Genomic DNA, 27,698 nt, shown 5'->3' with positions numbered 1-27,698 from the left:
TAATTGGATTTATGTTGAGGTCTTTGATCCATTTGGACTTGAGTTTTGTGCATGGTGATAGATACGGATCTATTTTCATTCTTCTACATGTTGATATCTAGTTATGCCAGCACCATTTGTTGAAAAGGCTTTCTTTTTTTCCATTTTATATTTTGTACTTCTTTGTCAAAAATCAGGTGTTCGTAGGTGTGTGGGTTGACATATGAGTTATTGATTTGATTCCATTGATCCTCCTGTCTGTTTTTATGCCAATTCTAGGCTCTTTCCCGTACTGTAACTCTGTAGTAGAGTTTGAAGTCAGGATGGTGATGCCTCCAGAAGTTCCTTTATTGTACAGGTTTGTTTTGCAGCCAATGTTCTTAACTCACCCCACCGTTTTGAATTTAATGTGGTAAGACTCAGTGTCCTGTGAGTAGATACTGTAGGCACGATGCTGCCCCACTGGCCTTGCTGGGCTCAGAGCCTGTGTTGTGGCCAGTCTCTGTGGGTGCCTCCATGCTGGCAAACTTTAGAACCTCCCATAGTGCTGTCTGTCCCTGTTTGTTTGCTGCCTAGTGCTCACTTGGCAGGAGGCTCAGTGGTTCCCCACAGTTGAGGAGTGCTGGTTGTTTGTATTTGAAAGCCATCCACTGTCATGCAAAACCCTGATCCAAGGCACACTACACACACACACACACACACACACACACATACACACACAGGGACCCCTGCTTTCTTAGTTAGAGAACCACAGCCCCTCATCCTGAATAAAGGCTCTAAAATGGCACTGGTCAGTAGGTTACACCGGGCTGAAGCGTGAAGCCTTGGGTTCTCTCTAGGGTCAGGTACTGCTATGGATCTGGGCCTAATATGTTTTTTGAGATGAGGTCTCATGTGGTCCAGGCTAGCCATAAATGTCTAGAGTCTCCTGTCTTCACTTGCAGAGTGTTGGGACTACAGGTGCGCACTACCATGCTTGGTGTATGTGGTGCTGGGGATCAGACTGAAAGGTTTTGCCTGCTGGGCAAGCACTCTACTGAGTGAGTTAAGTACCAAGCCCTGCAAAGTGGAAATTTTGGGAGTGCTTAAGTTACATATGGATGGAGTTTGGAGCGATGTTGGCTGTAAGGAAAGCCCACCAGTGGCAGCCAGTGCTTGGTGAGCCCTTGGCTTGTCATCGAGGCCCATCCTGAAGATAGGATTCATGCTGAAGCCAAGTTAGAAAGGGCTTGCTTTTCCCTTGCCTGAGATACCAATCTCCCCCGCCCCCCCATTTTATGGTGACGGGAATCAAACCTAGGACTTGTGTGCAATGCGTTCTCTGATGCTGAGCTCCATCCACCCCCAGCCTACGCCTGAGATTTTCATCAAACTCTCAGTGTTACTTAGGGCTTGGGAAAACTCACAGTTGAATCAGAATGGTTTCTCTGCTCTGATATCATGGTCACTTAGCAGTCAAAGCTGTGCTTGTGCATTATGGAAACGTTTCAGAGGATGTGTTGAACCCTGCTCTGTAGTCTTTAGACTCTCTGGTCTCTCGCCCAGCTGAGATGCTAACTCTCCAATGCCCTTAAATTCAGTAGGGAGCTAAAGCTGTAGTTCAAAATTATCTGTGGAATTATCTAAAAATTAAGCTGATACATACCATCCTGAGCTTTTTGAGTTTCAGTGCTATTTCCATTTACTAGAAGCCTTTCTCTTTGTGATACGGAAACTATTTTTGTTTCTGTTTTATTTTGGATTTGTTTGTTTGTTTTTTCGAGACAAGGTTTCTCTGTAGCTTTGGAGCCTGTCCTGGAACTAGTTCTGTAGACCAGACTGGCCTCGAACTCACAGAGATCTGCCTGCCTCTGCCTCCCGAGTGCTGGGATTAAAGGCGTGCGCCACCACTGCCCGGCTATTCTTTGTTTCTGTTGATATACTGTCTTACAAATGTAGTGGGAGGGGGCTTGTTGGTTCCTGGCCACCTGGCTAACTTAGACCTGAAATAATCACACAAAAACTGTATTAATTAAATCACTTATTGGCCCATTAGCTCTAGCTTTTTCTTTTTCTTTTTTTTTTTTTTCACTGAAAGTTTTTATGGAGACCAACCACACCATTCAAGCAAATTCTGGCATTAAGCACCTTCCTCCTTGGCAATGCGGTCTTTCTTGAGTGGTCCCATGAATGCTTTCTTCTCCTCCATGGTCTGGAAACGACCGTGGCCAAACTTGGAGGTGGTGTCAATGAATTTCAGATCAATCTTCTCCAGAGCCCGCCGTTTGGTCTGCACCAGCAAGGACTTGCGGAGTGTGAGCACTCGCTTCTTGGTTCCCGCCACACAGCCTTTGAGCATGATGAAGTCATTGGTTACCTCACCATAATGGACAAAGCCACCCAGTGGGTTGATGCTCTTGTCAGAAAGGTCATAGTCGGTAGATGCATTGTTCTTGATCAGCTTGCCATCCTTGATAAGGTAGCCCTGACCAATCTTGTAAATCTTCTTGTTGATTTCTGTCCGATGATGGTAGCCTTTCTGCCCAGCCCGAGCCACAGAGAAGGCCACTCGGGCAGGGTGCCAAGCGCCAATACAGGCAACCTTGCGCAACCCTCGATGGGTCTTGCGGGGCAGTTTCTTTGTATGCCAACGACTGGTCACCCCTTTGTAGTCTTTGCCTTTTGTCACTCCAATGACATCAATCATCTCATCCTGCCCAAACACCTGGTTCACAGGAACCTGCTGCTCCAGCCTCTCCCGGGCCCAGTCCAACTTCTCAGCCACAGTGCCCCCATTTAGCTGGATCTCCATCAAGTGTGCCTTCTTCTGGCACAGAGGAAGCAGACGCATCTGAGTGTGGGCAATTATGCGGATGACCTGGCAGTACTTCTTCATGCTGTTGAAGTCCTTCTCCAGCTGTTTCTTGCCCATGTCATCCTGCCATTTCTTACAGTATTTGGTGAAGGCCTTCTTCTTAGATTTGTGCCAGTTCTTGTAGAACCGCCTTTTACACTCATCACTGATGTGCTCAGCAAATACTGTCTTGAAGGTGCGGAGACCTCGTGGGGTTTCGACTTATCCCACGATGCCCACAACTACCATAGGTGGTGTTTCCACAATGGTTACAGCCTCCATGACTTCTTTCTTGTTTACCTTGGATCCTGGTCTGTCAACCTCCCGGACAATGTGGGTCATGCCAGCCTTGTAGCCTAGAAAGGCTGTGAGGTGAACAGGCTTGGAAGGGTCATCCTTGGGGAAGCTCTTCACTTTCCCACGATGCCTGCTGTTGCGCTTCCGTGGCAAGAAGCCCAAGGACCCATGCCTGGGAGCAGAGAATTTCCTGTGAGACATCTCTCCTTACACGCCGCCGCCGATAGAGCTAGCTCTAGCTTCTTATTGGTTCACTTGTACATCTTAATTTAACCTATTTTTATTAATGTGTATATCACCATGAGGTCGTGGCCTACCAGCAAAGTTTCAGCATGTCTGTCTCCAGAGGCTTCTCTCTCTCTCCACCTTCTTCTCCCAGCATTCAGTCCAGTTTTCCCCACCTACCTAAGTTCTGTCCTATCAACAGGCCAAGGCAGTTTCTTTATTCATTAACCAATAAAAGCAACACATAGAAGGACCTCCCACACCATACAAAAGGTGTTATTAGCTGGGTGGTGGTGGCACACACTATTAATTAATCCCAGCACTCAGGTCAGGAGGCAGAGGCAGGGGGAATCTCTGAGTTCAAGGCCAGCCTGGTCTACAAAACAAATTCCAGGGCAGCTAGGGCAGCAAACCGTGTCTTGAACTCCACCCTGCAGAAAAGTGTTATTTATGAAGTTTTAGTTGGGTCCTCAGTTAATTTCTAATATTTTGAGTTTGCATCCCTGACATATTTAAGACTGCTGTCAGGCAAGAGTTGGCTGAAGAACAGCTCACCTGCCGGGCTGTGGTGGCGCACACCTGTAATCCCAGCGCTCAGGAGGCAGGCAAATCTCTGAGTCTGAGGCCAGGACAGCCAGGGCTACCCAGAAAAACCCTATCTTGTAAAGATCAAAAACCAACCAAATGAATAATATAAACAAACAAACAAACAAACAAATAAATGAACAACTCACACAACTTCCATCTTTTAATTGTTTATAGCTGTAGGTTGGTTTTGTGCATAAATTTCAATTGAGCAATTCATGATGAGTTTTGTGTGTGCAATTCATGGGGTTTTGTGTGTGCGTGTTTGAGATAATAAGTGATGTAGCCCAGGCTAGCTGTGTAAGGATGATCTTCATCTCCCCATCCTCTGCCTCTACTCCCTGAGTGGTGGGATTACAGGTGTATGTCACACCCCGTTTAAAGTGATGAGGGGATAGAACTCAGGCTCTTTTCCTGCAGGCAGGCTGCCTAAGCCACATTCCAGCTCATCATGCTTCTTGTTGTAGATTTCTTTATAATCACCTCATAGTTGACGACTTGGGTTCTTATCTCATTTCAGCCAGGGGCGTGTAGTTTTCTCCTGTTCTATGTAGCAGGGCTGGAGAGATGTCTCAGATGTCAAGAGCACTTGCTCCTCTTCCAGAGGACCTCGTTCAGGTTCCCAGCACCCATGTTGGGTGGCTCACAGACCCTATGATTCCAGCTGCAAGGGATCCTACCCTCTTCTTGACTCCATCTGCACACTCACACACAGGCACACATACACACATCAATAATAGAAAGACTGAGAATTAGTCTTTAAAAACTGTGCAGAAGCGTGTTCAGTGTATGTCTTGTAGACTGGGGCCAGTTTTTCTGCCCAGGTTCCTTGTGTGAGCAGAGTGGAAACATGAACTGCACTTATCTTGGCACACAGTGCTTCTGTGCGGAAATTTCAGGCATAAAATGGCAGAATTGCTTAGGATTTGGGTGCCATTTTTAGAAGACTCGAGCACTCACAGTAATTTATTGCCATTATGAGGGCAGTGGCTTTGTTGAGTTTTGTTGACGTTTCGGCGCTATTCCCACAGGTTAGACTCCATACGTCACTATGGTGGTGATTACTTGGCGTGTTCTCGCTTGATTTCTGTAACTAAAGCTGGCAACAGTAGGTGAGGGGCTCTGACCTGGGAGGAGAGGGAAGCCAGTGCTTACCCATGGAGCTGAACTGAAGGCAGCTTTTAATTAGATTGATTCATAATTCACTGTGGGGGAACATTTCCTAAATACGATGGTTTCGGGAGCACTGAGCTGCTCATACATCCTGGAAGGTGTGGGCAGAGAGTAGCAGTGTGTTCTGAGTGTGCAGCTCAGCTCTCCCTGTCATTCCCTGTAGGCTGACTGGGGATGCTCTGTCTACAGCCTCCTGCCTGTGCCATGCTTGTTCCTGCCCACGTCTATATTTCTAGCCCTCTGTCTGCGTGGCTTCTCATGGTGATATGGTGTGGTCAGGACAGGGCATTCCCCAGAGTCCATGCACATTACCTGGTGGGAGTGAGAGCAGACCTGAGAGGCAGTGGAGGCGGAGTGGCCAAAGGGGGTCGGCTCCCATTATCCACAGGACTTAGGATACATACTACTTCCCTCCGAGGACAGTGAGTGAGCGGGACCAAGTCCTCCCTCCTGGAGGATTGCAGAGCTTCTTTCCGGCCAGAGTATGTCACCAGCTGCCTGATGGGCAGTGTAGTTTCATGTGCACTGCTTCTGGTTGTTGATTCATGACGACTGAACTCTGGGTTAACCGCCCAGGAACCCAAGTCCAGACAAAACTTGGTGTCTGCAAGGCAAGCCTCCACTAAGCCGCATCTGAAGCCCCCAAGCCTTTTACTGTAGCAGGGTTAGATGTACTCCGTTCACAGTTGAAGACTTGGCTTCTCATCTCATCAAGCTAGACTGGGTTTCTCTGTTAAAGTGTCTAGGGGCTAGAGAGGGCAGCTCAGTGGTTGAGAGTGCTTACTGCTCTTACAGAGGACCACATAGTGACTCACATTCATCATTTTAAAAAAAGAAATACATGTTGCCAGGCAATGGTGGTGCACGCCTTTAATCCCATCACTTGGAAAGCAGAGGCAGGCAGATCTCTGTGAGTTTGAGGCCAGCCTGGTCTACAAGAGCGAATTCCAGGACAGGCTCCAAAGCTACACAGAGAGAAACCCTGTCTCGAAAAGCAAACAAACAAAAAACAAAAGCAAGCAAATCATGTCAAAAGGCTGGAGAGATGGCTCAGCCCTGCCGTCCATGCTTGGAAACACTACCTAGCACTTCAGTACGACATTGACAGATCAGGAACCTGTAAAAACTTGACCAGGCAGATTGCGAAAGATGGCTTGTTTATAGAAGTGAGTCCGGTCGAGTGGCACCCTGTCTGACCTCAGCCAGGAGCACAGGCTTCCAGTGCCTCAGATTTCTGCAGTTCTGAACCTCCTCGTGGTGCAGGTGGGAAGCTGATGGCCTGGAGAAGTTGAGTAATTTCCCTCATGGTGCCCATCTGATAAAGAGCTGAAATGTGAGTTTTGAACTCGTGAGTTAGTAATTTCAAAACCCTCAACTGTTTATCGGTGTGCTGTAGTGGAGGAGATTCTGTATGGCCTCGGGTTTGTGTTGTTGAGTGTGGAGTCTCCAGACACTGAGGGCGGAGGTGGACAGGGGACTTTGTGACATGTGATTAAGGCCAGTGACCCATCCTGGGAGGCAAAGACAGAAAACCCGTAACTTAGTCTGGGGTCCAAGCTAGGGAGCCTAGAAAGAGTTAGAGAATGCTGGCGTTGAATACTGGGGATATTCAACTGAGGAACCTGGTAGGGCAAGGAGGTTATGACTTTGTGCCTCCTTGATATTTTCACTTAGTTGGGCCACCTTCCTAGCTGTCCATACCTAAAGTTGCAAAGACCAGACCTTATTAGCCTGGGTAGATTCTGCCCTTGGTAAATAAATCCCGGGTCTGCAAGAAGCTTTGCTCTTGTGGACAGTTGACATGGGTGGGTGGGTGGAGGCTGGTGTTGTTTTCACCTCTGAGATGGGCTTTTTCTTTTTGGTCTGAATGTTTCATCATGGTGGGTTCTGGCTTGTTCCAGAAAGATCTTTTTCTGGAGTGGTTTTGAACATCGACATGGCTGGGGCTTGCAGGTGGAATGGATTAGGGCCAACCCATTTCCTGTGTAGCCCCAACTCTTAGGGTGTGTGAGGCCTTAAGAAGGTACTCAGCTCCTTTCTCTGAGCCCAGGCCAAGCCAACCCATCAAGTTTTCTCTCATTTTCTACCCCTTATCCTGAAAATATTTCCCAGTAGATACCAACGTAGCAACCTGAGAGAAATGCTTCCTGGGCTGCTGTGGCTCACTGTACTATACTCACATCTGGTCCAGGTTTGGTGGCTGCACATTATATGAACTATTCCAAATTGTGTGTGTTTCAAATTATGTAAAGAAACAAATAAGTACCCCAAAGCTGGTACAATATTTTGGGAATGTGTTTCTGTTAGATTCCTTGGGTTTACATACAAACTCCTAAAATGCCCAGATAGTAAATATTTTATTCTTCATAGCCATATGGTCCCTATTGCAGCTACTCAATTCTAGTATTGTAGCCATAGATACCAAGCAGGTCCATGAGTGTGACTGGGGGCCAGTGGAATTTTATGTACAAAACCGGGCACAGTTAGCCAACTGAGGCATAGATCAGAGCTGCTGGCAGCCTCTGCAGGGTTGAACTCTTGCAGAGACCAGCATACAGGCAGTAGAGGTGTGTCGTGACAGAAAGGTATTTCCTATATTCTTGGAGGAAAGGATCCCGATACCAGATCATTCAAGTCATTGGTCATTTTTTTTCTCTCTTTTTTAAAGGTTTGTTTTCATTAACTTTGAATTGTGTGCCTGTGTGTCTGTGCATGTGAGAGCAGGCACTAGTGTAGTCTGTGCGTGTGAGAGCAGGCACTAGTGTAGTCTGTGCGTGTGAGAGCAGGCACTAGTGTAGTCTGTGCGTGTGAGAGCAGGCACTAGTGTAGTCCAGAAGAGGGCGATGGACACGCCTGGAGTTTCCAGTGGTTGTGAAAAGTTAGTGAATGCTGTCTTCCTCTCATAATGTGGAATTTTCTATTGTCCGTCTGTCTGTCGTCTATCCATCCATCACTGTACACATACGAACACACACCTGTAGTTCTTTGTTTTTCATTTTAGGCAAGATCTGACTTGTAGCCCAGGCTGGCTTGAATTCGGCTGTGATGCTTCCACTCAGCATCCTGAGTACTGGGATTACAGCCACGAACCCCCACTCCTGGCTCTCCATTTAATGCTTCCAGAGGTCAAATACAGCCCTCTGAAACCTCAGGAAACAAGAGCTCAGATGTGGGAGCCTACTACATTTGATGTTTTAGAGTGGAGAGCAGAGTATTTGTCCTGGTCTCCCTCCCACCCCAGGTCATGCATGCTCCCCCTTCTTGGTCTCTCCCTTCCGGCTCTGTCCCTGTGGTGGGCTGAGGAGTTGATGTCTGAGTTAACAGTTTATGTGGCAGGAAAGACAAAGGTTCTCGCACACACACACACACACACACACACACACACACACACACACACACACACACACACCAAGGTGCCCCAGCCTCCCTCTGCTGTAAGGAAGGGGAGTGGCAGGATCGACCTGTTTGACCAGTGTTTGGTTTTCAGTCAGTAGAAGGCCCACTTTTTAGGAAGGCTGTGTGCAGGCCGGGATAAGATAAAAGATTTACATTGTTAGGTTTGCAGAAATACTCACCTTGGGTCACTGAGGGAAACTGGCCTTTGACTGCTGGGGCAAACTGAGTTACCTGGTGTGGGTCATTCACTTCCCATTGACTGACTCTGCTGGGAAAGCTTTTAAAGGCTTCAGAGAAAAACAAAACAAAACAAAACAAAACAAAACACCAATCAGTTGTATCTTACCTTTTTTAAAAATTATTATTAACGTACATTTATAGATGTATTTTATTGTGGTGGCGGGGGGGGCATGCACCCACTGCAGCACACATGCAAAGGTCAGAGGACAACTTTCAGGAGTTACTTCTCACCTTCCACCTTGTGGGTGCTGAGAATCAAAGCCAGGTGTGGTCATCAGGCTTGATGGCAAGCATTTTTTTTTCCACTGAGCTATCTTTTGGTTCTATTGTTTTTTTCTTCTGAGGGGTTGCTGGGGATTGAACTCAAGCCTTAGTATGCTGGGCAAGAGCTATCCTGGAGCTACACCAAAGCCTCATCAGTTAGATCTTTGAGATTCTGTAGCCCTGTACCTCACCTACCTCACAGTGTGCAAGAAACGGGCAGGCGAGTCCCGGGATCCGCCCACCATGTCTGATTTCTCCTACTGCACCCTTTCTGTCTGTCCCAAAGCCGCCTACCCCTGCAGATAGCCTGTCTCACTTCCACAGAAACAAACCTCCAAACAAAGCCAACTTCCTGGTCCCATTGCACAGTTCTTTGTTTTGTCCTGAGATAGATCTTATTCAGGCCGGCCGTGAATTCCCGATTCTTCTTGTCCACCTACTGAGTGCTGTGATTTTGGTAGGTACCACCACACCCAGGTGGTAGGCTTTATGCATGCTAAGCTGAGCAATAACCCCAGCCCAAGTTTGTCTGAATTCTTGCCATCTGCCTGTAGCTCATTGGAAATTTTGTTCCACTTGTCAGGGTCCATTTTCTTAGACAGACCCTTGCCTGCTGAAGATTCTGTATCAAAGGAGTTAAAAGATCTGCTGGGAGAGTTGTGTAGGTAACTTATAGAGACAGGAGGAGCGTTCTAGGGCCATAAAGCACAGCTGACGGGGAAGGGAGTCTCTAGGGCAGGGTCTGGACAGGAGAGGAGCTGGCGGTAGAAGCTAGATGGAGGAGCATGTTGGAGGGCTGTGTGACAGTTCTGGGGATCCACAGATACATGCACACAGGAGTGTATTTGGATGTGTGTCCATGACAGTGTGTGTACACAGTGTGTGTGGATGTGTAGGCATCTACATATATCAGTACATGCAGGTGTGTGCACCTGGCGGTCTGCCTTGGGGGAGGCTTAGGGACGGTGGGTGATCTCATGGGAAGTGGGTGCTGAGTGCTAGGTGTTTAGACTCAACGAACAACATTATTATTATTTTTTTAATTTACGTTGTTTTGTGGGTGGGTCTAATCCTGGCTGTTGGGGACATTGTATAATGAAGTGCTTTATTCCCTTATCCAACAAATCATTATTTCATGTTGAAAGTGAATCTGAGCAAAGAAGTGCCAGCTCCTGTTGTGGCGTCCCGGCTGGAGAGTTGCTGGGGTTGAGCAGGACAGGCCTGACTGAGAGCTGTCACAATGGTGAATTGAGGGGACCCTGTGAGGGCTATGTGCAGCTCCCCAAAGCCATCTGCAGTGCTCGTCAGTACAGTGCCCCGAGACTGAAGGGCTTGTTTAGAAGAAGCAAACGCTACTGCTAGTAATTTCCAAGTCACTGTTCCATTTATTCTTTGTTTTTAAGACAGAGACTCCTTTGGTCTAGGCTGGTCTGGAACTCATTGCAGATGAGGATGACTTTGAACCCTGATTCTTCTGCCCCCTCCAGGGGCTGAGATATAGTTGTGTGCTATCAAGCCTGACTTCTGTGGTTTTGTGGATGGAATACAGGGTTTTGTTTCTGCTGTGGCCCTAGCCCCGTGCCTGAATTTTTACTGAAATATAATTAGATCAAAGCTTCGCCTCTTGAGGTCAACTTCCCCACCTTGAAGATATTTCAGTATTTCTTTCAGGAGTATTTTTTTTTTTTTTGTAGTCTTTGTAGTTGTTAACGTATGTGTGAGTATGTGCCTAGGGAGGTGGAACCCTTGGAACTGGAGTTAAGAGGCAGGAGTGAGCTTCCCATTGTGAGAACTGGAAACTGTACCCCGATCCTCCGTAAGAGCAGTATATGCTCTTCTGAGCCATTTCTCCAGTCTCCAGTTCAAGTTTTTAAATATATTTGGGGCCCTCTCCTTTCTCCTCTGTGTAACAGCTGGCAGTCACTAATCTACTTCGCATCCTCTTAGGTTTTGCTAGTCTATTTGGGATACTTCCTCTGAGTGGAATTATGTAATCCGGGCCCGCTGCTTCTGCCTCTTCAGAGTTTGCATAGCACATGGAAGCTGCATCCCTGTCTTTGCATATATTTGTCATATTAGTATCCTTCCCAGGGTTTTGTGTGTGTGTGTGTGTGTGTGTGTGTGTGTTTATTCGTTTGTTTTTTGAGACAGGATCTTGAGCTGTGTGGGCTAGCCTAGACTAATGATCAGTCCTCCAGCATAAGTTTCCTAAGTGGGGTTACAGCTGTGCATCACCCCACCACATAAGGCAAATTCCTTCCTTTTTTGGGGGGGCTGAGTATTATTCTATGATGGATTTGCCACATTTGGTTTCTGCCTAATCAATCACATGATGGGTATGCGGAAGGTTTCTGCTTCCCTATCCTTCACTTAGATGTTTTGTGAACCCAAAACTGAGAGATTTGGGGGTCACTGACTTGGGAAACAGCTCAGTTTGGAAGGTGCTCATGAGGACCCCAAGTTTGCACCCCCAAACTTCTAAACAAAATATAAAAAGCCAAATGTTGCAACCCCTGCAGCCCAGTGCTGTGCAGTGGGAGGCTGTTGGAGACAGTAGGTGGAAGGCCCTGGGACTCACACTCAGATCCTTTTCTGAACTCCGAATGTGTGCTCTGTGTGTGTGCACATCTGCAGACGTGTGCATTTAGAGAGAAAAGTCACAGTTGGCCCCAGGGAGAGGAGGGCCATCGACAGTCTTAGACTTGAATTTAAAGGAAGCAGTTGTTTTTTGTTTTGGTTTTTTTTTTGTTTTTTTTTTTTTTAGTTTTTTTTTGAGATGGTATCTCTGTAGTTTTGGAACCTGTTGCTGAATGTAACTAGCTCTTGTAGACCAGGCTGGCCTTGAACTCACAGAGATCCACCCAGCCTCTGCCTCCCCGAGTACTGGGATTAAAGGCACGTGCTACCAACACCTGGCTGGGAAGCAGTTTTTAGGCAGTGGAGAGCCTTGGGAATTGTGGAGAATTTTGCTAATGTTGAGTAATTCAGTACACACATAGCAGGGATAGTTGAAATCATTGCTCAAGATGTCAGTGGTTTACTTAGTGGACGGGCTATTTATCTGTCATTCTGAAATGCTACTCGATGAACATTCCATTTAATAATTGACAAAAGTGTACAGCAGAGACTTACTCTTCTCTTCCCATGGTTTAATATTCTAGTCAATCACTTTGAATTTTCTTAATAGACTGACTCAGCAGAAGTTACGGTTTCTGAGTGAAACCTAGCATGGTAGCACTTGCCTGTAATCTCCACATTTAGGAGTGGAGGTGGGGGGGGGGACCAGAAATTCAAGGTCATCTTCAACTATATGAAGAGTTTGTAGTCAATCTAGGGTATGAGAGACTCTTTGGGAATCAGAACCCTTGGGTGTGTGCTGTTGACGTGAGTTGGTGTGGGTATGTCAAGGACCCTAGCCTTAGACCCATGGCAGTCTTCCCTTCTGGTCCCAATGTGGCTTTTAAGAGTGTGTGCAGAAAATGTCCACCACAGCTCCAGGATGTTTTTGGCCTGGAGACTGCTCACCTGCAGAGACTGTTCCTACTGAGATGAGCTAAGCCTGCTTCTTGTTCAGTTGTATATACTTACCCTGTCTCCTTGTCTTTCAGTTTGTAATAATTCCTCCTTTTTGTCCAGTTGTTTGCAACCATTCAAACATCTAACACACACCCTAAGCTTCTGGGATGCTGCAGCTTCTCCATCAGAGAACCCAGTCCACCCGATCCCAGCTTTTCTGTGTGTCTGTCTGTCTTCCTTCACTCTCTTAGTCTGGCCCAAGTCCCCGGAGCCATGCAAAGGATGAGGCAAGACTCAGTCTCAAAAACTAAACAGTTCTGGAGTAAATCTCCAGTGTTGTCACAGTGTCTCTTCCACACTGACCTCCAAAGTCACAGAGATCCACCTGCCTCTGTCTGGTGATTAAAGTGCGCCACCATTGCCTGACTTGTCTTTATCTTTTTAAAGACTTTAATTATGTGCATATATGTGTGTCTCTATGTGTGAGTGTGTACCCACTAGTACAGGTGCCCGGAGAAGCCAGAGCTTGGGAGCTGCCCAATATGGGTGCTGGGAACCAGCCTTGGAACCCCTGCAAGACTGGTTAACTCTTGTAAGCACCGAGCTTCTCTTCAGCCCGGTTTTGGTCTTTATAGATGTTATTTGTGATTTCTTTTTTCTTGAGGGTACTGGTACAAATTTTTTCTTTTTGTTTTGTTTTACCTAACCTTTAAAAAAAGATTTTGTTACTTTTACTTATTTTGTGTGTTGTAGTGTGCTGTGTGCCGAGGCCTGGCTGTGGTGGTTGGAGGATAACATGTTCTGTCCTTCCACCGTGTGGATCCAGATCCTGAGCGATGGTTGTCTTTACCTGCTGAGCCATGTGGCCAGCCAAGTGGTTTTGGTTTTTGTTTTTTTGAGACAGGGTAAGTGTAGTTCTGGCTGTCCTGGAACTCACTGTATTGACCAGGCTGGCGTCGAACCCAACCCACAGAGATCCGTCTGCCTGTAGCTTTAGAGTTCTGAGATTAAGGAACATGCTACTGCACCTGCCTAGCTTAGCCTTTTATTTAGATCAGGACCTGGTCTCTAAGTTGATGGTTATTCCACTGTAGTCTTGTTTTTTTTTTTTTTTTTTAAATCGGTGTGAGTTGTTTGCTTTACGTGGTTTCATTTGTTGTTCTTTTCTTTTTTTAAAAAAATATTTATTTATTTATTATGTATACAACATTCTGCCTCGATGTATGCCCGCACGCCAGAGCAGGGCGCCAGATCCCAGTACAGATGGTTGTGAGCCACCATGTGGTCGCCGGGAACTGAACTCAGGACCCCTGGAAGAGCAGCCAGCACCCCCAACCTCTGAGCCATCTCTCCAGCCCTGTTGTTCTTTTCTTAAAAGCTTTAGTTCATTTGTTCACAATCTTTGGGTTTGTTTTGTTTGGATGTTTGTCCGTCTGTCCGTCCATATGAGTCCATATGAGTGCTCAGGCATGTGGAGGCCCAAGGTTGATGTCTGGGATTAACCTCTATCCTTTCTGCCTCATTCAGTGAGGCAGGGTCTATGAATCAAGCCCAGAACTCACTTAGGTGGCCTGTTTGCTCTGAGGATCCCTGTCCTTCACCTTCTGAGGCAGGAATTGCAGGTTGGCTGCCATGACCACCAAGCATTTCCGCCAGTTCTGGAGATCTGAACTCTGGTCCTTAGGGTTATGTGACGAGTGCTTTGACCATTGAGCCACCTCCCCAGCTTTCTTGCTGGTTTCTAATGGATGAAATTTACCTCTGTACTTTGAGGTAGGATTTTGTGTCCTTCAGCTCTTAGTTCCAGATCCTCTTTCTTTTTAATCCAAGAGCTGCTGCAAAACTTAAAAAAATCCCCTGATGCTCGGGTTGATTTACAGATGATGGAGCCAGTGTTTCTCTTCTGTGCCGTGACTTCTGTGGGAGAGTTTAGTTCCTAGTTCTGCATTCACTCTGCAGCTGGTCTCTCCTGCCTCTCTGTCAAGTGCACGAGAAGCAGGAGGAGGTGTTCTGTTGATGTGCTATCCTTCAGTCACCCAGGACACTATCCTGGGCCCCAGCCTTCCCTCTTGGGACCTCTTCTGCCCACATAGCCACACGGCATGCCAGGAGTGTTGCTTATGAGGAGCGGAGCTCTGGGAATGTGTGGAGGATCTCTGTCATGCTGCCTTCATTATACAGTGAGGTGGTGGATGGCAGCAACGGCAGCCTGTCAGCCTCCGCCTCCTCATCCGGGCCCCCATTCCGTAGGAAGTGAGACTTAGGGTACCAGCATGCTCACAGACCTCCCCCGCTCTTGGTCTGGGATTGAACCAGGGCTGTGCAGAGGAGACAAAAACATTCTCAGCCTGTTGGCCCTTTTAGATGAGAAAAAACAGCAGGGTTAGCAGGACAGGCAGAGGGACATCGTCAGCCCCCGTGCAAGCTATTTTATGAATCAGTTTTTGAAAGAGTAGCTGTTGAGGACAGGCTTGGCTGCTCCGTGTCACTTTGCTCTCATTGACTTGAATCTCATCCCCTTTTCAGTTGCTTTGTTCTCTTCTGTGTATTTATGCACCAACCTGGAGCAATGCCACGGTCAGCCTTTGGAGTTGGCTGATGGCGAGAATCGTAAATGGCGTATTAATAACCCGAGCAGAGACTGCAGAGGGGGAGCATGTGCAGCATTTGGTGAATGGCTAAGAAGCCGACAAGAACACCAACTCCTGGCCCTCCCCTCTCTTCTACAAAGTCACTAATACTTTAATTGAAAAGTAAGATTTTTCTCATGAATGTTTTTTATATAGTTATTTTGAAGGAAATTTAAGGATTACTGCCTTAAACAAAGCAAGAAAATTATGCTGTATTATTTACCGTCATTTCCACATTTTTTTTTTTAAAAACAACCTCATGTAACCCAAGCTGTCCTTGAGCTTGACCCTGACTGCCAGTACTTCTGTTACTTCTACTTCTGCTGGGACTGTAGTATGTACAGATGTGGATTTTTGGTTTTGAGACAAGATCTCACTATGTAGCCCTAGCTGGCCTGGAACTCACTATGTAGACCGGGCTGGCCTCCAGGGTACAGAGGACCCCTAGCCTCTGCCTTCTGGATGCTGGGTTCAAAGGTGTTGTCCATTATACCCAGTAAAAAACTTCTGTGTGTGCCCGTGTATTCATGCATTTGCTATGGTGTGCATGTGGAGGTCTCAAACTTGGTGGCAGATGCCTTTACTCACTGAGCCATTTCACTGACTTCCCTTAATTTCCTTTTTTTTTTTTTTTGAGGATGCAGTGTCTCTTGTAGCCCAAGCTAGACTTAAACTCATGTCACCAAGGATGATCTTGAACTCGTTCATTTGGGGAGGGGAGGTTTCAAGACCGGGTTTCTTTGTGTAACAGCCCAAGCTGTCCTGGAACTCACTCTGTAGGCCAGGCTGGCCTCGAACTTCTAATCTTTCATTCAGCTTCTCATGCTGAAATTGCAGGTGTGTCTTCCATGTCAGGTTTATGCGGTGTTAAGGGGTCACCGCATCATACAGTGTAATTAGCTGTCACAGAGGAGCAGTTTATCCTGTCCTCCAAAAGAAGCCTGCTTTGTTTTTATCAACAGACTTACTTGTTAAGGATATTTTAGTATTCCCAAATTACTGGGCAGATAATAGAGCCCGCCCCACACATCTGGGAGCTTCCCCAGTTCACACTGACCCTGTGTGCTCTCATTATAACCAGTGACCCATTATTAATGCATTGTTGTTGGAAGGAGTCCTTGCTGTGTTCAGGTTTCCCTGGTTTTCAGGATGTTTCTTTTCTCTCCTTGGGCTCCTCGTGCAGGGGAGGTCAGTCTTGTCTTGTGTGGGGCCTAGTGGTTTCCAGAGGAACTAGCTGGGTGCTTTGTGGACTTACTCAGCTGGAGTTGTTCAACATCTTCCTCCCTGTGAGACTGTAGGAGGCAGACCCCTGGGGCACCATTGTCACCCAGCATGTCACATGACGAGCAATGGGACTTCACAGTGCTGACACCTACCTGGCTGCAGTTGATTGTGTAGGTTCTAAGCCACCCCTCACCCCACCCCACCCCCACTCGCCCCCAATAAAGGCATTCTGTTCTGCGCCTTCCACACCTGGTACGCTTTGGTGGTAGGCAGTTCTGCAGTGTCCGGAGGGCTGAGTCAGCCTCATTGATTTGAGGTGCCTCTGTATACTCGGGATGTCTTCCCTTTATTACTCTACTGCCTCATTTATTTATCTTTGTATGGATAGACTCACAGACATTGATGGCTCTGTTTTAGGGAAAGCTTACTGCCTTGTTTCATTGTGGAGAATGTTCCAGGCTGGCCGTTAGGGGCTATTACATGACTCCTCAGCCCTTGGACTTGATACTACCAGTATGAGCTGATCTCCCTTAAATTTTTAAAAAATTTTCTTTTATTAATTTGAGCCCTTGGTTTCCATATAGGCCTGTGTACCTTGTGTGTGCAGTACCTACAGAGACCGGAGAGGTGTGGGAAATTGGACCCATGTCCTCTGGAAGAGCAGTCAGTGCTCTAACTGCTGAGCCATCTTTCCAGCTCATCTATCTATCTATCTATCTGTCTGTCTGTCTGTCTGTCTGTCTGTCTGTCTATCTATCTATCATCTGTCTATCTATCTATCTATCTATCTATCTATCATCTGTCTATCTATCTATCTATCTATCTATCTATCTATCTATCTATCTATCTATCATCTGTCTATCTATCTATCTATCTATCTATCTATCATCTGTCTATCTATCTATCATCTATCTATCTATCTATCTATCTATCTATCTATCTATCTATCTATCTATCTATCTATCTATCTGGGATATTGTCTTGTTGTGTTTCCCAGGCTGGCCCTTAACTCCGGTGCTTAAGTGGACCTCCCAGCAGGCGGGGTTGCAAACATTTGTGGCCAAGCCTGGCTCCTTTAATATGCAGTGTGCACTGAGGTTCATCTCAGTGGTTCCTAGGCCTCATCTCTTATTTGTTGCACTATGACCCTTGAATGATACTGTGAACATGTTACACATACATACTTCATGCATGCATTTCCACTGACTGTGAGTATACCACAGGGTGGAATTGATGGCTCGTGATCATCAAATGGAACTTTGGAAGGATGTTCTCATTCTGTCTTTGACCACAGTGTTTTGAATTCTTTACTGTTGTGACACATTGTCCCATTCTGAACACTCATTGTTAGTGCGACAGCAGACCTCAACGACCTGTTATGGCCTTCTCTCATAGAGTAGATCAATTTAAAAAAAGCCTTAAAAAAATACATTATTTACCTTTTGGGAAGAGGGATGAGTGTGCCATGATGTGCTTGAGGATAACAGGCAGGTTGTCCTTGCAGGTCCTCGTGTTTGGATTCTGGTCCTCAAGTGTGGCAGTTTCATCTGCTGAGCCATGGCCCCAAATAGATCAGTGCTGATCAGTCATTGGCTCTGCTGGGACATCTTGAGTGGTGGCTTTGATCTCTGAACTGTTTTCCTGTCTGCTTTGATGTATGCCACCTGACCTGCTCTCTGGTTTGAGTGAAAGCTGCCTAAATAACTCTACAGCATGTGAGAGTGCTCAGACGAGCTTCTGTAGGAAGAAAGGGCAGAGGAACTTGTTCAGAAGTGACTGACTTTTGGGGTTTTTGTGGCATGTATGTGCTTTCACAGAATGTTACTTTGCTGAGCCTGAAATCCAAATGCAGCCCTCTTGTCTTCTATGTGTGAATTTATTAATGTAGTTAGTATGCAGGCTGATGAAATGGGACAGCATCTGAGAGAGAGAGAATTCTGACAGCGCTGTTTCTTGCTGTTGTTTACCTACCCTCAGCCTGTGTGTGTTTTGACTTGTCTGATGATATTAGGGACTAATGCACTTAGCTTTTATCTGTGAAGTCATCCAGCCTTCCCTTCACTCTCAGCATTTACCACCTTGTTTGAGGTAGCTTCAGCAAAAGAGCCAGGGATGGTGGTACATGCCTGTGGTCCTGGTACTCTGGAGGCTGGGGGCTGATGTGGGATTCCCCTCTGTATGCTATGAATATGTTTTATTACCACTGGTTATTAAAGAAGCTGTTTTGGCCAATGGCTTAGTAGAGTAAATCCGAATAGAGTTATAGAGAAAAAGTAGGCGGAATCAAGGAGATGCCATATAGCTGCCAAAGAAGAAATCCCCCAGCCAGAACCTTTAGGCCACAGCCTCATGGCGATACACAGATTAATAGAAATGGGTTAATTTAAGATGTAAGAGTTAACTAAAAATGTACCTAAACATTGGCCAAACAGTGTTGCAATTAATATAGTTTCTGTGTTATTATTTGGGTTTGAGGATTAGGAAGCAAACAAACAGTCTCCGCCTTCAGGAGGCTTAAAGTTGTAGTCCATCCTGGGCTAATAGTGAGAATGTTGTTTTAAAAACAAACAAGAGTGTGGTCAGTGGGGGGGGGTTGGATTAAAGAGACTGTTCTCCCTGATAACTCTGGGATAGTTCACGGGGTGGGATTAATTTGATTATCTTCTAGGGTGATGATCAGATCTATTTTATCTGTTGAGAGACAGCTAGGGGTTAAAGGTCTGTGCTTTTCTGGAGGATTTAGTTTTCTGTTTTACACCCGTAAGAGGCCAGTCTGAGCCTGAGAAGAAAGACAGTTTTAAGCAGTTGGTAAAAGTAAAAAACAAAAAACTGAGAGTGATCTTAGTTCGCCTTGCTTGAAAGCCCAGCCCTTGGGGCCTGGCAAGGACAAGCAGCCTTTGTGTTTGTTCCCGCTGGTGTCCTCAGAGCTCCCATCAGACCTTGGTGTGTGGTCCACCTCCAGTAACTTGTTGGTTAATTGTAAAAATACATCGCTGCTCAGAACCCACAGCTCCTCCTAACTGTGGCTTATTAAGCTGTTTAGGGGAGCACACACTCCCCCCAACTCCCTGCCTCCCACCAAGGGTTCACATAGCCTAGGCTAGCTTCCAATTCACCACATAGCAAGGACATAGACCTTGAATTTATGATCCCTCCACTCTCCATCTCCCAAGCGCTGGCATTTAGGCCTGCATCATGCTGGGCCTACGTGATGCTGAGGATGGAACCCAGGACGTTGTGTATGCTGGGTACGCATTCCAGCAATTGCATCTCCAGCCTGAGCTGCTTAGGCTCCTAAGCCTTCGTTTTCTGTGACCAGTTCAATGACTGTAGAGCAGTCCTGTCTCGTGGAACTCTGATAGTGGGTAGATAATGTTGTATGAACAATGCCTGCTCATCCTGTGAGCAGCTAATGCATGTTATTTGCTGTGACTGACTCCACTGAAGGGAAGTAGATTGTGTTTTTAAATTCTCACATAACAGGATGTGCCAACAGCCCAGCGCATCCCATTGATAGATTTCATTGAGTACTTCTGGCGGGGGCATGGATGGGTCAGATGGTTGTCTGGGCGACAGTCTGTTCCCTAGGGAGGTGTTGGAAGCACCTGCTTTGCAAGCTGCTCATTAGCTCCAGCTTGTAGAATTACCCTGAGCTTTTTTGGAGATAGAAGACAGCTAATGATTGGGGGATGAGTTGTTGGAATTAGTAAGCACTGCCCTCCATGTGGCATTTGAATTAGTGACATTGGGAAGGAGAGATAAACAAATTGCATGGAGACAGCATTCAAATCTGAGTACTTCTGGGTTATAGTATTTAGTCAGAACTTCCTCAGACCCAGATCCAGAAAGACAAATCTAATAGTTATCGCTCACAAGTGGCTTTTAGACATAAAGCGAAGAAAAACCAGCCTATGGGCCACAACCCCAGAGAAACTAAACAATAAAGAGGACCCTAAGAGATACATACACGGATCTACATAGGAAAATGAAAAAGACAAAATCTCCTGAGTAAAGTGGGAGTGTGGGGGTCACAGGAGAGAGAAGGGGAGGAGGGAGGGGGGTGGAGAAAAATGTATATAGCTTAATAAAAACAATAAAAAAGATTAAAGAAAAAAAGTGGAGCTAACAAAAAAAATTTCTCTGACAAAACACAAGTTTTGTTCCTCTAGTCTAAAACAAGGAAATCTGTTTTTACCTATAAATGTCCTGGTTTTGTTGACCACATTGAGACGACTCCCCCCAGCCCCCCGAAACTCTGTGGGAGAGAGAGATAGAGCCAGGACCTGGGATGGTATTGGATACTTAGTTTTTGTTCTGTTGTTGTGACAGAACACCGTGACCAAGGCAGCTTATAAAAGAAAGCATTGAATTTCTGCTTACAGTTCCAGGCTCACAGAGTCTATGGTCGACATGCCTAGGAACATGGCACAGGAAGGCAGGTATTATGCTGGAGAAGTAGCTGAGAGCTTACACCTGAGCCACAAACACGTAGCAGGGGGTGGGTGCGTGGGTGCTAACTGGAAATGGCTTGCTTGAACCCTCAGATCCCACCCCCGGTGACACACCTCCTAATCTTTTCCAAATGGTTCAACCAACTGTAGACCAAGCATTCAAATCTATGAGCCTATGGGGACCATTCTCATTCAAGCCACCACGAATGGAATTGTCCTACTGAGACAGGCTCTACGTGAGACAGGCTTCTCATCTGCCAAGCTCTGGAGTACAGTCCGTGATGCTTGGAAGAAACAAAGACAGGAGCTCTGCAGAGTGTGTCCTGAGAAGACAGCTTCTTTTCCCAGGAAGGGATCCAGGGGCTTAAAAAAGCAGTGTTTAGGGGTTGGTGTAGAGCATAACTCAACAATAGGTGCCTTCCCAGAATCCCTAGGGAGGGGCTGGGGCATGACTCAGACGGCTGGTCTGCCTCGCACAGACCTTGGGTTCCATCCTCAGTAAACTTTAGAAACACTGCAACTCAGTTAGGGGTTTTCCTAGAATTCATCATCCTGAAAGATCCTGGGAGATCATCCCTTAAGGTGTAAAAATGGCTCTGTCAATTCACAAGACTTTTTTTTTTTTCTTTCAAGACAGGTTTTCTCTGTGTAGTCTTTGCTGTACTGGAACTTGTTCTGTAGACCAGGCTGGCTTCAAACTCAGAGATCCACCTGCCTCTGCCTCCCGAGGGCTGGGATTAAAGGTGTGTGCCACCACTACTTGCTCCTCGACACTTTCTTCAAAAGTTCCAAATATCCTTGGGATTTTGTTGCATCCTTTAGATGCATACTTCATTCCTCCTCGTTGCAATCCACCTCAGATTTGAAACTGCAAAGCATTCTTGTTAGTGCCGAACTCTTGTCACCAGTGCTGCTTTGGCAGGATGCAGAGCCACCAAGCTTTGAACCCCAGCCTTGAGGAAGACGTTATGGGGTCCAGGTGTGTCCCTGTGGGGACTAGCAGATATATTGCCTTCATTCATTGAACCAGACTAGCAACTATTTCATTCGTCTCAGCGTTTATGACGCACTGGCTTAGGCTGGGCCCTGTGCTGTGGTTGGAGTGCAATAGGTCAAAAGACAGTCTCTGCCCTCTTGAGTCTATCTGTTAGCGTTACAGGGAACTGTACTGGGTTATCACCTAGTCCGTCTGTGTAGCCACTGTCTCTAAAGTCGCTTCTGTGTACCAGGCATTACAGCCGGCCATGGGGACATGCCTGGAAGAATAAAATCATAGCCCTCTCTCTGGTGCAGCTACAGGGCAGCAGGGGATTTGGTTTCAGCTTCTGAGACATAAATGGTGGTGCCTGGTGATGAGGCAGAGTGGGTTAGGTTCCCAGGTCTGGAGAGATTGGCTTCCTGGTACTAGGGTAGACAGCATAAGCCACCGAGTCAGACACTTTAACCCACAGAGGTGGAGAAGGAATCCTGCCCTGGTCTTATGTTACCTCATCCTGTGAGATCGAGTAGAAGTGCTTTATAAAAAACTTGCAGTGTGCACACACTCATGCATTATGTCTTTAATGTGTGTGGCACCCAGTTGCCTTTCACTGTGTGGGGCTTGGGGTTTGAATTCAGGTTGTTGGGCTTGCTAGCAGGCGCCTTTTACTCACTGAGCCATCTCTGTGGCCCAAAAGTACTTATTAAGCGATATAGGTGCCCATAGGTGGCAGTAATAGGTAGGAGGCTGTGGGGCAGGCAAGGGCAGCTGCCTCAGTGCCAGGCAATCTTGCTACAGCAGCTCCACCTCTCCTTACAGGTTCTGGGGCATGCATACGTGCAACTCAGTGCTGCGTACTCCATGGCAGTAGTTCATAGGGACTTCTGTTCCTTTGTGGCTTGATGCACATAGAACCCAAGTTTTCTCAGTTAGTGGCATCTGAATAGTTGGAATGTTTGTGTTTGTGGAGAAGTTGCTGAGGGCTGGGGAGCGGTGTTTGCTAGGTCACTCATGCAGCTCTGCCCATGCTGCAGTCTGACGTCACGAGTCTGTTTAGCTACAAGCTGCAATGTGATCATGTATGTTTTATCTATCTGTTAATTCATTTTTGCTTCTTAAAAAAAAGCATTTATTTTTAATTGTGTGCACACACACACAAGCATTCGTGCCCTTGGGAGATGCAGGAGGGCGTTGGACCTTCAGAGCTAGCTAGCGTTACAGTAGGTTGTATGGCCTGCCTGAGATGGGTACTGAAAACCAAACTCAGGTAGAGGACCGGTATGTGCTCATCTCCTCAGTTCTCATCTTTGTCTCTTACTGCACAGTTGGGGATTTCCTAAGTTTGTATGAGAATTTACAAGTTAGTGGCTTTGGGACTGTGGCTTTGAACATGAGGATCTCATCCCCTGCCTTGAACAGAACTTCTGTTCTTTGTGGTCCTTGTCACTTAAAGACTGTTTAATTTTAGATTTGTGGTATGGGCTCACCATGTAGCTTGGGCCAGCCTGGAGCTCAAAATCTCCGGCCTCCACCTTCTGAGTGTTGGGGATTAGAGGCTTGAGTGATTTATGCAGCACTGGGATGAACCCAGGACTTTGTGTGCCCTGGGCATTCTCTTCCAGCAGCTGAGCCATATCCCATGGTAGTAACAAGTTAATAAGCTTTGCAATGATAATTTTTTGGGAGGGGTTGGCACTATTATTTTTCTTTCTTTTTTCCTTCTTGTTCATGAGGCCCCTGTTTTGCGTGTGCATGCCATAGCTATCGCCACAGCCAGACTATTTCTAAAGGCAGAGGCCTTCTTCAGAGAACCCACCTCATTGGGGTGGCAAGGCCACCTATGTTAAGAGTGTTCAAACCTTAAGTTTTGTTTGTTTTGTTTCTTCCTCTTCCTTTTAGAGGCAAGCTCTCCCACGAGGGAGGCCTGTAACCCTTGGTCCTCCTGCCTCCACATTGTGCCTATGTCATCATGTCCCTTTCAACCATTAATTAAAGGACACTTTAAGGTGGAAAAATGACAAAGGCCTAATGTCAGAATGTGAGCACCGTAACTGTTTAAAGGACTAGCTGGGGGCCGGGCGGTGGTGGTGCACGCCTTTAATCCCAGCACTTGGGAGGCAGAGGCAGGTGGATCTCTGTGAGTTCGAGGCCAGCCTGGTTTACAAGAGCTAGTTCCAGGGTAGGCTCCAAAACCACAGAGAAACCCTGTCTCAAAAAAAAAAAAAAAAAAAAAGACTAGTTGGGTTTTGTCCAAACTGAACTGGTTGTCTTTCTGTGCTCATTGGCAGCCAGAGGGATGCTGGAGAAACTCCGGCCCAAGTGAGGCTTCATGGGGGAAGCGCCTGGCAACCGACCTGAGTAGCCATACTTAGATGTACAGAAGTAGAGGCCAAGGAAGAGTGGGAAAGTCATGTGATATGAGGGGGCGGAAAGCCTTAGAACACAGGGAGAAGTATCATGTAATACAGAGTTCTAGGCTCTTGGACATGAGGTATGTTTCAAAAGATGGACCTATGGCCAGGCATGGTTGGGTTGTGCACACCTGTAACCCTAGCACCTGATGGAGCCTGAGGCAAGGCAAGGATGGCAAGTTCAGGATGAGTCTGGTTGCAGACAGAGTTCCAGGCCAACTTGGACTACATGCTGAGACTACATGGTGGCCTACACACATGAAAACCTTGGTGCAGTGGTACGTGCTTGTGATCTCAGTGCTTGGAATTTGGAAACATGTTGGCAGATCTCCAGGCTGCTGCTAACTAGTGTAGCCAAATCACTGAGTTGTAATTTCAACGAGAAACTCTGTCAGAAACTGAGGGCCCAATGAGATGACTTGGCTGGTCAAGGCACTTGCCCTGCAAGTCCAGATGACCTGAGTTTGTTTCCCAGATCTCATGGAAGGGTGGAAGGGGGAAGTAATTCCATAGAGTTTTCCTCTGACCTCCACACACTTGCTGTGACGTGAACAGTCTTGTGTACACACACACACACACACACACACACACACACACACAGAGAGAGAGAGAGAGAGAGAGAGAGAGAGAGAGAGAGAGAGAGAGAAATACTTAAAAACTAATAAGAGATTGAAGAACACAGAACATAGGGACATAGGGACATTAAGCTCTGGCCACTACATGCGTCTTGCACATGTGCATGAGAACCCACACACATATGCACACACGCACACAAACAGTACATATTGATATGTACACACAGAAAATGACAGAGTCAGGAGCCGCCGAGAAGAAAGATGGTGAATTTTGATATTTAAGAGGAAGAGAAAGTAGTAAAGAGAAAGTAGCAGACAGCCGAACACCACAGTACCTGTAATTCCAGGACTTGGGAAGCTGAGAGAGGATTGTTGGCTATGAGTTTGAGGCCCCAGTGGGCTATGTAGTGAAACTCAATCTCCATAACAGAAAAAATTAAAAGTTGCAGCATCAGTTTCTAGAAACGGAGACTAGGAAACTAGTAAAATACGAAAACAAGTTTGAGCCTTTCTTAGCTCCCAGTCCTGATGTTGTGTCTTCACAAATAGCCCTTTTGTGAGCGAGGCTCCTCTCCCGATTGTATACACTCAGGAACATGCTGTTATTACTCTTACTGTGGCCATGGCTTGGGAGAGCAGTGGAGTGTGCTTGGGAAACCATGGGATGCAGGAGAGGGGACTTGGGGCCAAGGTCAAGGGCCACATTGGAGTTGGGTGAGCCCTGCCTGGTGGCGCACACCTGTACAGGGGTAGAGAATAGGACGAGTAATCCCAGCCTTGGGAGGTAGAAGCAGGAGGATCTGGAGTCCAAAGTCATTCCCAGCTATATAATGGGGTCAAGACTAGCTTGACTACCTGAGACGCAGCCTCAAGGAAAACCAAAACAGAGAGCGGAGATGGCAACAGCTGCACAGTGGCCTGCTCTGGAAAATAACTGAGTTTTCCATAAATTAATTTCTTTCTCTCCACTTTTTTTTTTAAATGCCAGTTCTCATATAGTCCATATTGGCCCCCACATTGGCCATACAGCTAAGGACGACCTTGAACTCCTGATCCCTCTGCCTCTTCCTCCGGTGCTAACATTACAGGCCTGTACCAGCACACAGGGCTTATGCAGTGCTAGGGATCAAACCAACCGAGGGCTTCATGCATGCTAAGCAAGCACTCTGCCAGCTGAGCCCCGGCCCCGGTTCCATGCCGAGTACATGTCTTCGACTCATTGCTGTGTCCCTACAGCCCCAGTGTGAGTAGAACATAACTGGAAACAAGCAGCAGGGCCAGGCGTGATGGTGAGCACATTTAATCCCAACACTGGGGAGGAAGAGGCAGGAGAATCTCCTTCAGGCTGGCCTCCATAGTGACCCTGTGGTAAAGGTGACCTCTCTGTATACGGCAACTTTTTGCATTGTAGGAAGAGTGAGCATTCATTACTCCATATCCCTCTTGTGGAGGGAGGCAGAGGAACCAAGAGAGGATGGAGATTGCAAATTGGCAGCCATTATTTTAGCAGGAGAAATTCTGTTTCTTTAAAGTAGACTCAGGGGCCCTCAGTGACCTGTACACAAACCAAGGCAAGGCTTTCCTCATGCTAACATTACCAAACTGTCTCCATTTTATGATGTAACCAGATTCCACTGAAATGAGCTCTAAATGAAAACATCAGTAGCTTTGTAAATATGAATGATGATTCTTATTTTTGAAAAGTGAGATCAGAATTACTCCATTCAGAAGTAATCGGGTGCCAGCACCTCAGAAAACTGGGGCCCAGCCTTGGTGAGTAACGTTTGAGGCTGGTGAGGTAGCAGATGGGGGTGTCCTAAGTTCAGAGTTCTGACAAGATCTTAGGTAGCCCAAGCTGGCCTTGTGCACTGTGTAGCAGAGGATGGCCTTCAATACTCTCCCACCTTCACCCCCAAATGCTGGGATTATGGGTGTGCATGTCTGCACCTGGTTTAGGGAGTTGCTAGGATCAAACCCAGGGCTCTGTGTGTGGGGTGAGCTCATGCTTACTCTGGTCTCCTTAGGGAAAGTTAACACAGTACCGGCCTTCAGCTCCCACACAGCCCGTGGTTCCAACCATCAGAAGTGTTCAGAATTAGGCAAATTATCAGAGCCAAGAAACAGACCAGCTGTTGCCTCAGGCTGAAGAGTTTGAGGTGACAGAGGTGGTGTTAATGGGACAGTACTTCTTTCGGAGATGATAGAAAAGTTTGAAAATTGGCCCTGGTGACAGCTGTTAACTCCATGTGTGAAGGAACACATCAGGTTGTATGCTGTCTAACTGGAAGAACTCCATGGTGTGTGGATGAGGTCCCTACAGCTGTTTCTTAAGAACTAAGTGGAAAAATACACAATGTGGTATGAACATAGACCATCGTATCCTTGAAAACTAGCAAGATTTGTAAAATGGTGCAACAGAAAAGTGCATATCTCTTCAGCGCTCCTGCCGAGTGGCAGCTCTGTGACACATATATCATCTATTCATCCATCATCCTTCCTTCTGTTTGTCTGAGGCAGTGCCTGGGCTCAAGCTGGCATGACACTCATTAACTAGCCCAGGTTGTCCTTGAACTCACGGTCCTCCTGCCTCAGCTTCATGATGGTTATGAGCCCTTCACTCATCCAGTCAGTTACATTCTCCCTGACACCACCACCCTTCTACCTTCTTTGCAAAGTTGTTGCGTTTATTTATTTATTTATGTTGGGTATGGTGCAGGAGTCCATCCATCAGGTCTCTCCTTCCACCTGTGGGCTCCTGGGAATTGAACTCAGGTGGTCAGGCTTGGTGGGAATACCTTTACCTGCTGAGTCCTCTTACCAACTATTCCACCTTCTTCTTCTTCTTCTTCTTCTTCTTCTTCTTCTTCTTCTTCTTCTTCTTCTTCTTCTTCTTCTTCTTCTTCTTCTTCTTCTTCTTCTT

General features: G+C 46.7%; 1 protein-coding gene and 1 pseudogene across 4 annotated transcripts in view; one reads left to right on the top strand and one right to left on the bottom strand.

The window, feature by feature from the left end:
* Positions 1-27,698, top strand: part of Smurf1 (SMAD specific E3 ubiquitin protein ligase 1) — a 102,186-nt gene that overhangs the window by 46,675 nt on the left and 27,813 nt on the right. The window lies entirely within an intron of this gene.
* Positions 2,063-3,320, bottom strand: LOC101990201 (annotated as a pseudogene).

Source organism: Microtus ochrogaster, unplaced genomic scaffold (genome assembly GCF_000317375.1).
Source record: "Microtus ochrogaster isolate Prairie Vole_2 unplaced genomic scaffold, MicOch1.0 UNK27, whole genome shotgun sequence".
Taxonomy (NCBI): domain Eukaryota; kingdom Metazoa; phylum Chordata; class Mammalia; order Rodentia; family Cricetidae; genus Microtus; species Microtus ochrogaster.
The sequence above is the reverse complement of the archived record's forward strand: the minus strand, read 5'-3'. Positions and strand labels throughout refer to the sequence as shown.